The 15,296-nt window shown below is 35.5% G+C and overlaps 1 pseudogene; it reads left to right on the forward strand.

Annotated features, from left to right (window-relative positions):
• The first annotated feature begins 395 nt into the window (after positions 1 to 395).
• LOC142623558 (glutamate receptor 3.6-like) lies at positions 396 to 12,777 on the forward strand (annotated as a pseudogene).
• Positions 12,778 to 15,296: the final 2,519 nt, after the last annotated feature.

Here is a 15,296-nt window from a genome sequence, read left to right on the forward strand (position 1 = left end):
TTTTCTTTGTTTTGTTTTTGTGAACCCCACGTGACTAACAATAAAAACAAATGTTTCAGCCTTTACCCTCTTTTATTGTTCCAACCTCCAACCGCCAACAACTAATATTAAGTATTAATATAAATTATTAATATCATTTTTTTTTCATATTATTACTTTTATTATATTTTATAAATAATTGAACTGATACTTCTTCTTCTTCTTCTTATTATTATTATTATTTGGACTTAAAGATTACATATTAATTGAAATATGTACTTATAATTTTTTTAAAATCCTTAATAATTTATATAGATTTTTATTATTAATAATATATATATTTTATTATAAAATAATGTAACTCTGAAACGGTACGTCGAAATAGGTCAGTACCGAAATATTTCGTTTCAATGGACAAACCGAAATGAGTCCGAAACGGTATTCATACCACTGGAAAATTATACATACCGGCACTGCATAGAGAGTTCCAACACTACCAAATTAAACCCAGATTCTCAGTGTTACACTTTCATGTAACCATGAGCCCATCAACTTATACCATATCTCTAAACACACGGTTCTTTCATAAAGATAGTGTTAACGGGCGAGTTGTGGGGGTTTCTGCAGTGGGTCAAAGACGATGGCTGCAACAGCTACCGCGTAAGTCAACTCTTCCCTCGCAACTGGAATCAAACTTCTCCTTTCTCTTGTCCCTTGCTTTCTGTGAACTCGACACTAGTGATCTGTGATCCCACAATTATGTCCTTTGTTTTGATTATCAATCTTTTAACTGGACAATTTTTTTACTAGTGTATTTTCCACTTAATTAACTGATGCTTGCTTTTCCATGTTATATACAGAGGATCTAGTCTTCTAGATCAGTGAGGAATTATAAGATTTAAAGGGGGGGCAGAATGCTATGAGATATTTTAATCCAAGAAAAATCCATATTTATTTATATATAATAAATAGCTTATTAATTGCTATATATTATGTTTATCTAGGTTTTTTTTTTTTTTTTTTTTTTTTTTTTTTATACATGAATATAAACAATGTTTTGATCAAAGTCCTAATTCTACTTACCAAGGGAAAATGGGTTTTAGTTGGGGCTATTAACAAAGTTAAGCCAAGTAGTAAAAGTCTAAACTTGTTTATCCAATTTTATTTTGAATATGAGTTGAGCTTGTACATATCACCAAACAAAATTAATATATTTACACATCATTCTCTTGTGTGTATGTGTTTCTCAAAAAAAAAAAAAATATTACATTTACATATTTAAGTTTTGTTTATTTTCTTGTTAAATAAAGTCCAATTTGTTACTGAGCTACTTGAGTTTTTTTTTTTTTTTTAATAAGCAAGTAATATAGCATTATTGATGGAAAAAAAACTAAGTTCACAATGAACACAAAGTGAAAAAATGTATAGAAACTCAAAATGAAAATCTAAGAGGAACTTAAAACTTTAAAATAGAAAAAAACAATGTATAAAACCCCAATTCCGGGACCAATAAAAAAGAGTGCGAGAAAACAAAGTTCTCTATTGATCCAAGGAGCTCTCCCTATCTTCAAAAGAACAACTATTTCACTCCTTCCAAACAAGCCACCTCAAACAAAGCCGATCGACACCATGTTCCAGTTGCAAATATCCGAACCTCATTTGCCAAACCAATTTCTCAAGTTAAATAGCAAAGAAGCAACATTCCCCACCAAGACCCACTAAATCCCACATTTGAAAAACATCTTCTTTTTGAGAAAAAGCGCAAGCTTTCTCTTCTTTTATCTTCTTTTTGGTGTCTGAAGTTTCCCTTTGAAGCGTTTGACGCACCTTTGGGTATTTTTGGCTTCTTTTATTCTTGATTGTAAAAATTGCTATCAAACTTGCAAGAGCCAAGGCACCTCCCAACACAAGCACCCCTCCAATACCATCACTTTTGCCTTGGCTAATCTGGGTCTTCCTCTCATCTTTCTTTCTTGTGCTCTCTTGCCCCTCCATTTTAATTTTCTCTCTTCTACTTCTGTGTCTGTTTAGTTTATTATGTTGGGTTTGGGCAACAAAAGGCAGTTGTTTTCTTTTTAAGGGAACAGATGATAAGAGAGGAATTAGGAGATGTAGGATTGACTTTGTGAGAGAGTGAAGTATCAATAATCAATATAGGAGGTTGAACTGGGCACAACTTAGGACAGAAATTTCGATGGAAAAACAACGGGGATTTTTTCAAAGTAGCGGTGTGAGGGGAAAATATATGATAAGTTAACATACGGTGGAAAAGAAACTGGAAACTAGCATCTCGAGTTTCAGAAACTTGAGATCTATATTGAAACTCGAGTCTCAGAGACTCGCTTTGCGAGTTTGTGCTGGATGAGGTGTAAGACTCGAGTTCTAAAAAGCAAATCCGAGTCTCTAAGACTCGATTTTGTACTTGAGCAACAACAGAACTGAAGACAACGAAGAACAGACCTGAAGAAGAACCAACGATCTGACGACGAAGAGGAAGAACAGACGTTGAAGAACAGAGGAAGAACAGATCTGAGATGCATTGTCTCCGCCGATGGGTTTGCCGATGCGTTTGCTGATGGGTTTGCCGATGTGAGTTTGCCGATGGGTTTCTGATGTCTGCACTTGTCTCAGGCTGGGGTTTGTATGTTTAGGTGTAAAAGTGTTCTGGAGTTTAGACGGTGAAGCGGAAATGATGACAAATCGAGTTTTTGAAACTCAATTTCAACCAAAAGCAAATCGAGTTTTAGAAACTCAATTTCAACGTGGTTCCATGTGAATTTTTCTTCCACATCAGCTACCACCACTTACAAATCGAGAGTTAAAAACTCGAATTTTATCTTGGAACTCGAGTTTTAGGCACTCGAGACGCTAGTTTTCAACATTGTTTTGAAACGTGACAACTAACTAAATTTTTTAATATTTAATGTTATTTAAAAAAAAAATCGAAAAACCAACATTTCTGCAACTCAAAATTCTTGACAGAAGCTTCTATTGAGGTGGTAATGATCATAATTTTTACAATGTTTGTTCGTAATTTTTATAAAATCCTCATTTTTTTATTTTTTTATTTTTTTCTCTTATTCTTTTATATATATGTGTGTGTGTGTGTGTACACACATAGGGTGGTAAAATAGGACACGACCCGCAAATTCGACACGACACGACATGAAATTAGCAGGTTATGGGTTGAGACTCAATGAGTTCGTGCCATATTCAAGTTGCCATGACTGATCCGTTTAATAAATGAGTTGAGTTAGTGTTCAATATATGGAACCTGTTTGACCTGTTTGACTCGTTTAATTAAAAGACATTTTACTAATATATCCATCAAACCTAAGGTATATGAACTTATTAGTTGTTGTGGTTTATTTTCTTTGACATATTGTAATTGATTATTTGTGATATTTAGATATGCTTTAATTTTGAATAATTATATATGATGCAATTACTCGTTAGTTCTGAATTTTATATTAAAAATATTTGTTTGTTTGTTCTTTCATACTTTTTTTTTTTTTCATTTTGATAAAAATTGATAAACAAGTTGACACAACTGACTTGTTTAATAAATGGGTCGTATTAGGGTTAAGGAATCTTGACCCGTTTAATAAACATGTCAGGTTAGTGTTGACCTATATAGTTGGATACTCAAGAGTTGACACGACACGAATCCGAAACGTAAACATGAATTGCCACCCCTATATATACACATATATATTTTATGTTTTGAGAGGAAAGTGACATAAAATAGAGCAAATATACATATTTAATCCCATTTTTAACAGGAGTGGATAACGAATTCCTAACTAAAACTAACTTTAAATGGGTAAAGTGTCAAATTTCATACTACAAGTAGGCAATTTAGGGCTTATTTGGTAGAGTAGTTCAAACCCACTCTACTAAATTTTAAACAACTTTACCCACGTTTTTACACATTTTTTTCATCCACACGTATTTCAAAAAATTACAAACAACTCAACTCAATCTCGTTTACCAAACGGGCTTTTAAATTTTGGCCAATTACCTCATTTTTTTGGTGCGAGGAGTTTCACACTTACACACTTATATTATCGTGTATCAACAAAAAATTTGGTCAAACTAGCCTTGCATTTTTATACATAGCCATTAGCCAGTATGCACAAATTGAGTGTCCCCGTGAGGCCGTGACCATGAGCGATTTTGATTTCATTCCTGCATGCACTGCACAAATGTCCGATTAAGCAAGCAGGTTTTGAAAAATGCTACCCCATTGCCCATTGCCATTGGCATTACCCCCGACTCCGAGCTTGTATGACAGCCACGGCAGACGACTTCGACGTCCACCATGGCCTTGGCCTTTTCATGTCGGAAATTCGGCCGAAGAGAACGCCTTCGATTACGATATGGTGTTCTTCTCGGGTCCGGAGCTGCTGCTTTTGCAGCGAATTGAAGCGGCACTGGTGGTGTGTTTGGATTTCAATTTGTCCATTTAAACATACATCATTCCATTTACACTGTTTCAAAAGAACTGATCTTTAGAGATATTTGCAATTGCTCTAGTTACATCTGGATAGGTAAGAGAGAGAGAAAGACTTATGCTTCACCCCTTTTGCTTCATATTTTAGAAATGTACATATATATGTATATAAGGGAAGGTTTTCAAAATTCAAAATCAACTAGAGGAATTCTTGAATCAAGTGGAATTATTTAGTGGGCTTGATGTACCTGATTTTCCTTTCAAATAAGGGTGAGCCTCATATGTGGGTGCGGGATCCACATTTCTGTGAGAGGGAAGTTTAGAATACCGAGTGTACAAAATAATTTCTCCTGAATCGATGGTCGCATGTTGTAGCTGTGATATTGACTCTTTTGTTGATTGGTGCTCTGGTTTATTACTCCCCTCAATCTGAGGAGTGAGGATGACATCACTCCCAACTTGTGACAATGACTCTCAAATGGTTCCTGAGAGAGTGGCTTGGTAAAATTGTCAGGTAACCGGTTAGTGCAAAAATATTTGGTGATAACATGATCTTAGACAACCTTTTCATGGATAAAATGATAGTCAATTTCAGCGTGCTTAGTACGAGCATGGCAGACAAAGGTTGAAAGACATGTAAAGTTCATGCAAAAATTAATTCAGCTGTAGCAGCAGCCATGGCACGATACTTAGCCTCTGCAGAATCTGCACTTTAGCAAGCATGGTGAGTTGCTTCTTGCTCTTGGCAGTCCTGGATATCAAGTTGGAGCCAAGAAAAACATCATAGCCCATCATGGAGAGTCGGGTGAGATGACAACCTGCCCAGTTAGTGTTGGAGAAGGTATAGAGATCAACATAATGATCGCAAAGAAAATCCAAATCAAAACCCTGGACATGTCATAAAATCCAACAGTCTGAGTTTGCGTATGTTGACAAACAGTGTTGACTGAGCAAGCAAGGTTTGGTCTAGTGATTGTGAGGTATTGAAGAGCACCAACCAAACTGTGGTACATGGAAGGATCTAAGAATGGTTCTGAGATTGTGCCAGAACTGGTTTGGGAAGCCATAAGGGTGAGCATTTCTGCATGTCGGAGTAGGTCTCTAGCACATTATTCTTGAGAGAGGTGCATGTCGTGTGGTGAATTGGACATTTCAATGCCAAGGAAGTAGTGCGAAGAACCCAAATCTTTCATGGCAAACTCAGAGCTGATTTGATGAATGAAGGATGACAGGAATGAGGTATTGCTCCCAGTGAGAATAATATCATCAAGACATCAACATAACAGAGCAAGAAGATTGTACCATACATGCTGTGAAACAATAAAAAAAAAATAGGGGTCATTGGTGCTGCACAAAAGACCATATTGAAAAAGCAATCAAACTAGGCCCTTGGAGCTTGCCTTAGGCCTAGAGATGACAAGACAACTTGCAAATATAGGTGGGGTGTTCAGGATTGACAAACCCAAGAGGTTGTTCCATGAACACAGGCTCCTAGAGAAATCCATCAAGTAAGGTGTTCTTAACATCAATTTGTTTAATGGACCAACCATGATTCAGAACATTGGTGGGGAAAATGCGAATGGTTTGAGACTTAACAATAGGGCTGAAGGTTTCAGCATAGTCAATTCCTTCAAACTGAGTGAAACCCTTGGCAACAAGCTGTGCCTTCAATCTTTCAAGACTGCCCTCAGCTTTGAGTTTCATTTTACAGACCCATTTGTATCCTACCATATTCATGGTGGGTCATGAGGCACTAATGTCCAGGTGTGGTTTGCATGAAGAGCATGGAGTTCTTCTTGCATGGCTCGAACCTAGCCAGGATGTTTCATGAAGGATTTCCAAATTTTTGGTTCTGAATATATTGAGGATGATAGGGAATAGTGAATCAGCCCAGTCTTAGTTTTCCTTGAGTCTTGCATTGGATGAGCATTGAGAGAAAGATGCCTACCTGATTTCAAAGTACCTAAAGGAACACTAGAGCAGCATATTGACTGGAAAGCAATGGGTGGTGGGAGGGAGGATGGACTAGCTGAAAGGCTGGGTTGGTGATTGAGTGGGTGTAGATTGGCAAGTAATAGTGCCGGGTAGGTTGATTGAGGAGTCGAGGAGAATGGTTGGGTTAAGATGGAGATTTTATGGGGAAGGATGAGAAGGTGCAGTGGCTTGCTGAGGGTCTTGTGCTTCAGAAAATGGCTAGGGTGGGGGTGTGATCTTTATCTCATGTAGGATTTAATTTGACCATCATCATGAAATATAGTAAAGGATGTAACACTGGTTGCTTTGTCCCCCTGAAACATTGCACCACTGGACTGCTCAATGGCATAAGTGTGGCAAATTTCATTGAAAATAATGTGCCTTGAAATGTAAACTCAACCACTAGGAGGATAGAGACACCTATATTCTTTGTTAGTTTGGCAAGTTGTAGAGTTTATTGCAGGGAGCTATTTAAGCAAACTTTTCTAGATAGAAAAAGTGGCTCAGAAAAGGAGCTGGCCTCCCTCATATCCAGCCACCCATAGATGGGAGACCATAGCCTCCTCTATCTCTCTTTCTTCTTTGTGCTCTACCTCCATTCTAAGGTTCCATCACTTTGAAACCCTGGGATTTGGTTTGTTGTAGGTGTTTGTATGATGTATCATATTCTTTCTACATACCAACCAGTCCCGGGAGTTTGTAGGGGTCATGTCCATTGCTAAAAATCATGGATGGATGTTGTGGTTTGACATCCTTTCCAATGCGCATGTGTGGGTCTAAAGGCTTTTGTCAAAACCTAGAGGTAAGTGTTCGTATCTCTATAGATGCAACCTTAGGTGCACATTTACTCATTTTCCTTCAGTCTCTATGGCTTCTTTCATATATAGACAGCAAGTTGACAAATTCCTCAAACTGTGGAAGTGAAGATCTAACCTGCATTACAGTGACAAAACTGTCATACTTGTGATCTGCGAAATCTGTGATGGCTGAATCAGTCACATATTGTGGCTGTGATTTCTTGGTTGACTGATCTCGGTAGATTGGGTCTCTATCTAGCTTGATTGGTTCAGTACATATCCTTATATATGTACGTCCATGTATATTTACAAATTACATGTGTGTGTGTGTGTGTTTATGTATACATGGTTGCGTGTACTTGTGTGTGCCTTTGTCTAATATACCATTTGGAAAGAACCAGTGTCAGTATGTAGATTTTCCCTGCTTATTTCTTTGTTTCTGACTAGGTTGTTTTTTGTTTGCAGTGCATTCCACCATGAATAAGTTTAGGCTTCTGGTATTAATGGTTTTCTGCAGTGGGCTTTTTATTAACACTAGTACTAGTGTATCTACAAGACCAGATGTGGTTAATATTGGGGCTATTTTCTCTTTCAATTCTTCCATCGGCAAAGTTTCAAAAGTCGCAATAGAAGCTGCAATTGAAGATGTGAATTCCAATCCAGCAGTTTTAGTTGGAACTAAGTTGAAACTTTCAATGCAGGATACCAAATTATCTAGCGGATTTCTGGGTATTGTTGAGGGTACATTCTCTGTAACATCTCTTGTCTGTTCATTCTCGATTTTTCATTTTAGTTGAGAATTTTATACATGCTATGTTATTCATGTCCTTTTACAGCTTTACGGTTTATGGAGAATTATACAGTGGCCATACTTGGTCCCCAGTACTCAGTTATGGCTCATGTAATTTCACATATTGCGAATGAACTCCATGTACCTCTATTATCCTATGCAGCAACGGACCCCACCCTGAATTCACTTCAGTTTCCTTACTTTGTTCGGACAACGCAAAGTGATCTCTTTCAGATGGCTGCAGTAGCAGAAATTGTAGCCTACTATGAATGGCGAGATGTAATAGCAATCTATATTGATGATGATCATGGGAGAAATGGGGTTGCTGCCTTAGGGGACAAACTAGCTGAGAAACGATGTAAAATATCATATAAAGTTCCTATGAGCCCTGACTTAACCCATAATGACATCACCAATGCACTGGTCAAGGTGCTTTGATGGAGTCTCGGATTATTATCCTCCACATTTATGATACCTGGGGTCTGGAGGTACTTGATGTGGCACGCAATATGCAGATAATGGGAAGTGGATATGTGTGGATAGCTACTGATTGGCTTTCTACAATACTAGATACAGACTCTTCCCTCTCTTTATCGAAATTGGATAGCGTTCAAGGGGTTCTTACATTGCGTATGCACACATCGGATTCAGATTTCAAAAAGAGTTTTGTTTCTAGGTGGAGAAACTTAACTGCTGCAGGAGACACAGATAATGGCCTTGTAGGACTAAATTCTTATGGCCTGTATGCCTATGACACTGTTTGGCTTCTTGCTCATGCACTTGACACATTTTTTGATCAGGGTAAAAACATTTCATTTTCAAAGGATTCAAGTTTAAACGAGTTTCATGGAGGGAACTTGCGTTTTGATGCTATGAGTATCTTTGAAGGAGGGAAACAGTTACGTGATAACATTTTACAGGTTAATATGAGTGGTGTAACTGGCCCAATTAAGTTCACTCCTGATGGTAATCTCATTCATCCTTCATATGAAGTCATCAATGTGATTGGCACGGGGTTTAGGACAATTGGTTATTGGTCCAATTCGTCTGGCTTATCAGTTATGCCTCCAGAAAAGCTCAATGCACAGCCAAATGGTTCCATTTCAATTCAACCATCACTTTATGGTGTAATCTGGCCAGGACAAACAGCTCAAAAGCCTCGTGGATGGGTATTCTCAAGCAATGGAAGGCAATTGAGGGTTGGAGTTCCAATAGATGTTGGCTATAGTGAATTTGTCTCTAGAATTGAAGGCTCCGATATGTTTGGTGGTTATTGCATTGATGTTTATAATGCTGCAAAGGACATGTTACCATATCCAGTCCCGTCTAAGTTTATTCCATTTGGGGATGGACACAATAATATAATAACCCAAGATCTTCTTCACAAGATCACAACCGGTGTAAGTATGAAGTGCAAGAATTTTCTGCAAACTTTGTTATAGGTTCTTAGAATTATGTGGTGGTTAAATGATTAAATTCATCATCTCCTTATAGCTTAAGCTTTTGGAAAAATCGGTAATTTAACATGGTATCAAAGCAGGAGATCCTAAGTTTGATCCTTGTCTTTACTCTATCTCCCATTTAAAATGTTAAAATTAACGTGTTGGGCCTCACTTGTTAAAAGGGAGTTTGAGTCCACGGGGAGTGTTAGAATTATGTGGTTAAATGATTAAATTCATCATCTCCTAATAGCGTAAGTTTTTAGGAGAATCGGTAATTTAACCTAAGGAATATGCTTTTATTTATTTTTTAAGTTCCTGATTCACTAGTTTTCATGTTACATATATATAGGAATTTGATGCTGTGGTTGGAGACATTACAATTACCACCAACAGGACAAAGATAGTGGATTTTACACAACCATATATTGAATCTGGGCTAGTTGTTGTGGCCCCAGTTTTGAAGTTGAACTCTAGTGCTTGGGCATTTCTAAGACCATTTACTCCAACGATGTGGTGTGCCACAGGAATATCTTTCCTTCTTGTGGGAGCAGTTATTTGGATTTTGGAGCGCAGGACAAATGATGAATTCCGTGGCCCTCCTAGAAAGCAATTTGTCACCATTGTATGGTGAGCCCAAAGAAATATTATGCTTCTATTAGGAACAACTTAACCAATTTTTAGGCTATGAGTTATGTGCATTTATGGTTACTCTTCATTCATTCATTCTTTGTAAGCAAATGATAATGCTGAGGCAGGTGGGTGGGACACACTACTAGAAAATTGCTTTAAGAGTCTTAAAGCTCTTTTATCAGAAATTATCAAAGGTTTGGAAATTCCATCAAAGAGCCCAACTTTAAGGCTAAAGCTGAAATTTGGAGCTTTCAGGAAAAGATCTACAATTCACTGCTTATCCTTTGAAAATATAGAACTTTAAAGCAGTATTCACTATAATTTATCAAACACTCAAAACGCTAGATAGATTTTAAGTAAAAGCTTCATATCATAAAAATTCTAATATTAAAGTTCTGCAGATAAAGCTCTCTACTTCCTACAGCAATGCCAAATGGGTCATCTTCACAATAGTGAATAGTGCGCTCTACTTCCTAAAGCCATTCATATCTAAAAAAAGCAGAATATATTTACCTGCATGTCATCTTCAAAATGGTTAGTAATGTAACCATTGTCAAGTCAAGAAAGTTTCCTTTCGTGGTGATGATAGTTTGGATGCTAAAAGAGAATAATTGTACCTGGAATGTTTTGAATGGTTCATCTTTCATTTTCATTTATCTTCTACCAGGATTGCATCTTCTTGAATTTTGGTCTACTCCGCTTTGCTAATTTTGTCCCTTCACTTTGCAGGTTCAGCTTTTCCACTTTGTTTTCGTCCCATAGTAAGTAAAATTTTCTACTTCAGTCTTCACTAGCAATTTGCTGCTATCACTATCAATTTGCTGCTGATATGACCTGTTGTAATTGAAGCAACTTCACTATGACCTGGGTTCACACCGACAACATTTTTATTTTGCACCAATGACAACAAGTCATACAAGCAGTTGTGAAAAAATTTCTAAAAAATGTTTTGTCCTTGACTTATTGATAAGAATTACTTAAATTCTCCTTTCCTGTTTTATGTAGGAGAAACGATTGCCAGCACCCTTGGTCGCTTAGTGCTTCTCATATGGCTTTTTGTAGTTCTAATACTCAATTCAAGCTACACTGCAAGTCTGACCTCAATACTGACAGTGGAACAGCTTTCTTCACCTGTCAAAGGGATTGAAAGTTTAATATCGATCAACGATCCCATTGGGTACCGGCGTGGTTCATTTGCTGAAAATTATTTGACCGTGGAGCTCAACATACAAAAGAACAGACTTGTTCCTCTCAACTCGCAAAGTGAATATGAGAAAGCCTTGAGGGATGGTCCAAAGAAGGGTGGTGTTGCTGCAATGGTTGATGAGCGCGCATACATGGAGCTCTTCCTCTCCACCCGATGTGAATTTGGTATAGTAGGTCAGGAGTTCACCAAAATGGGGTGGGGTTTTGTAAGTATCATTTTTAAACATTCCATTTTTCTTTGACAGTTACAGGGAACATCTCCTATGGCAAATTCCTTTGTCGTTCATTCACTAATCATTCATAGAGCTACTAATTCCGCAAACAAAAAATATTATTGTCAAAACAACGTATGAAAAGTATAGAATTTTATTTCTGTGAGCTGACTAGTTGCTCTTGTGAATGTGAAACTGGTGAACCATAAACAATGTACATCTTCCATTTTAGCATTTGTTCATGCTCGTATCTTTCAAACATGCTCAACAGTTAAGAAATGATGAATTTAATTATTTAATCATTATTCAAACACACATTACAGAACTGTAGTATATATGTATTTGACTTAGATGTCTACTGTTCTAGTTTCTTGATAGAATTGGTTTCAGTGAAGTTTGAAGTTTAGATTTCTTTATTTTATATTGATTAGATATATGTGTGTTTTGATTAGGTTTTTGCTGAAAAGGTTATTTGCTTATTTGGTGAAAGTTGGCAAAAGTATAGTTATACTTAGAAAAGTAACTCTTTAAAAAAACTGTAGATAAGAAACTGTAGATAAGCAAATAAGTTAACGGAAAAAAAATGACATGTATTTGACCTGTATATTATGATCATGTACGCAATCAACCTCTTTTGTTTAACTGGTTGATTATGTCTATAAGCATTATCAGATTTTAAAGATAAAGTCTTGTTCTATATTTCTCATTGATTAGGCTTTTCCACGGGACTCACCATTAGCAATTGACATGTCAACTGCCATCCTGAAACTATCAGAGAATGGGGATCTGCAGAGGATTCATAATAAATGGCTTACAAGAAGTGCATGCAGCTCAGAAGGTGCAAAGCAAGATGTAGACCGCCTTCATCTTACAAGCTTTTGGGGCCTCTTTTTACTATGTGGCTCAGTTTGCTTTCTTGCTCTTCTTTTGTATCTCATTAAGATGGTGCACCAGTACACAAGGCATTCCGATGGGAGCTCCAAGAAATCATTTCTTTCATTTGTCAAAGACAAGGAAGAGGATGCAGATAAAATGCAAGAGGAATTCAAAAGCGGAGCCAAGAGAAGGCGAAGTGAGGGGGTCTCAATTGCAAGAGTGCATGAAGATGAAACTTAAGATGGTTCCAGACTTCCAGTAATCGTGGTGTTTATGCAGGATATGAAGCCAAATAATTGGTTCCTTCTTCTTCTTGATGCTTTTAGTTAAGTAATGAATTTCCATATGTTTGTTTTTCTTAATCGATAAGAATGAATTTACATATGTAGGTTATCAAACTCTATTTGAAATGTTTGGGTTGGCACTGTTATAACTGTAAATATGTTTTCTAACTTATATCCTATGCCTTGCTTGAGTAAATTTGTATTAGTATCTATGCGATTATCATAAAGAAAAAGTTTAACTACAAAATTGTTTGTAGCTTACGGTTACAAACTCACTCATAAATAAATATTACAACATATTTTGAAAATCTAATAATTGAAATATTGTATGTTCTTTACGCTCCTAATACACATGCTAAATTTTATGTCAATCGAATATTATTTACTATATGATCTATAAGTTTATATTTTGTGAATAATTTTAAATTATAAAAACTTACAATTTAAAAAATTTATTGATGACATAGTTTTTTATTTTTAATTTTCTTAAAATTTTGCAAGTATTGAGGATATAAGAAGAAGATGTAATTCAATGGTGAATTTGTCAAAATTCACCTCCAATGAAAAGATATTAAGTAAGTTTGTAGTCTAAGACTACAACTAATTTTGTAGCTAAAATTTGTTCTTTATCCTTATCATAATATGACTTTTGGAGATAGTAATAACAAAACATAAGCCAACATTTTTAGTCCACATTTCTTCAAAGGTTAAATCTTGTTACACACTTACTGTTATATACATTCCATACGCTCTACTTTGAAATTGTGTTTTATGTGTATGATAATCATTACTCTTCTTCAAAACCTAATGTACAACAATAAAGTGTATACACACATGCACACACGTTTGTGAAACCAAAAACTATTATTTGCATGATTATTCATTATATATTTTTATAATTTAGAGATATAGTGCTATGTCAATGATATGATAATAAATCCACACACACTTAAATGGTAATCTTCATAAAAAATCAAAATTAGGTTTCCATTAAGGAAAAAAAACTAAACACATGTCATCAAGAACAAGATGTCTATGCACCTAATTAGTTATGCTTGAATTAAAAACTTCAATTGTTGTACCCTTGTACTCAAGCTTCTATTAGGGCAATTAAACTAATAAAAGAGAGAGAAGGGAATAAAATTTAGAGGAAGGAATAAAAATGTAAATTATAAAAATTTGAGTACTTTTCGTAACTGTGATCTAAGTTTTCCATTGTAATCCTTAAATTATAATATTTTTGTCAAGTTAGTCATTATGTCAATTACCATCTATAAAACTATCACCCTTATCATATGTGATACATGGTATTTGACTTGATGCTTTATGACAATAATGGATGGGGTAATCAATTTGACAAAAATGTTAACGTTTGACTACTAAAATGATTCTTCTCAACAAAAAAAAAAAAAGACTACTAAAAAAATGATTGTTAAAAATAATAATGGACAAAATAACAAATTCGCTTAAAGGGTGTGTTAGATTTTGACCCAAAATCAATTAAACGGTTAAATTTGCCCCTATCGCTAAAAGGTCCACTGGACCAGACATTCTGGTTGGGCCTAAGAAATTTCCAAGCTCCAAAAGGCCCAAAGACCGAGAGAGTAGTGGGGAACAGGTACAAGTGTGCGGGTAATTATTGGGTTCGCTAATTTCTACCACTATGGATAGTGGCTATGTTTGTGTCAAAAAGAATCTCAGAAAAGCGAAAAGTAGAACCTTCTGTCTGAGTTGAGATCACTGTTTTAATTTGTGGTCCTCCACTGGCAACAAAAAGCTGTGCACCCTTTAAAAAAATAACCTACGTGCGTTTTGCAAAATATTTTATTCTTTCAAATTTTTGACATTTTATTATGAATTTTGCTAATGTGTGCTCTAAAGGCACACAATAATTAATTATTTTTTAAAATAATTTTTTGAGAATTAAAAAAGTATTGACGATTTTATCAATTTTTGAGAAAATATTTCTAAAAACGAATGACTTAATATGTACTATAACAGGAGTCTTTTATTATATACTCTTTACTGGACAGTATTAAAGTTTTGTCAACCATACCGACTTCTCTTTCCACAGATTAGTGGGGAGGCTAGGACTTCTCTTTCCACAGATTTAGTGGGGTTTGGATGGACAAAGCTTAGTACAATTATGTGTTCTACTTTAGACTGTTCCTCTCCCTTTCAAATGAAGAAAATCATTTTCCTTTTAATTTAAGTTCATTGGCTAAATTCAATCACATCAGTACATTAACGAATTGATCGTGTAGTTAAATTGAATTGTCACCATATATGTTGTGTTGTAATCGAGGCCCCAAATTTTGGGGGCAAAAGTTTTTTTTTAATTTTATTTTGGAGATATAGGGGAAAAAAATAATTTTACATTTTTCCTTTACTTTTAAAAAGTCCCCAAAGAATTTAGTAATGTTAATGATAATGCAACTTTAAATACATGAGTTTTACAAATATATGTGTACTATTCATAAGAAATAATTCAAATAGGAAAATATTAGAAATATTATTAATTTTGCTTGCAAATCTTTACAAATTGATGTGACAATTAATATGATATATAAATGTTAATAACATATTAAATTCATTTTTAAATACTTTTTGTGATTGTTGATACATCTTTGTAAGCCTTATGTTGTAAAATTTA

This window comes from Castanea sativa, chromosome 2 (assembly GCF_040712315.1).
Source record: "Castanea sativa cultivar Marrone di Chiusa Pesio chromosome 2, ASM4071231v1".
Lineage (NCBI taxonomy): Eukaryota > Viridiplantae > Streptophyta > Magnoliopsida > Fagales > Fagaceae > Castanea > Castanea sativa.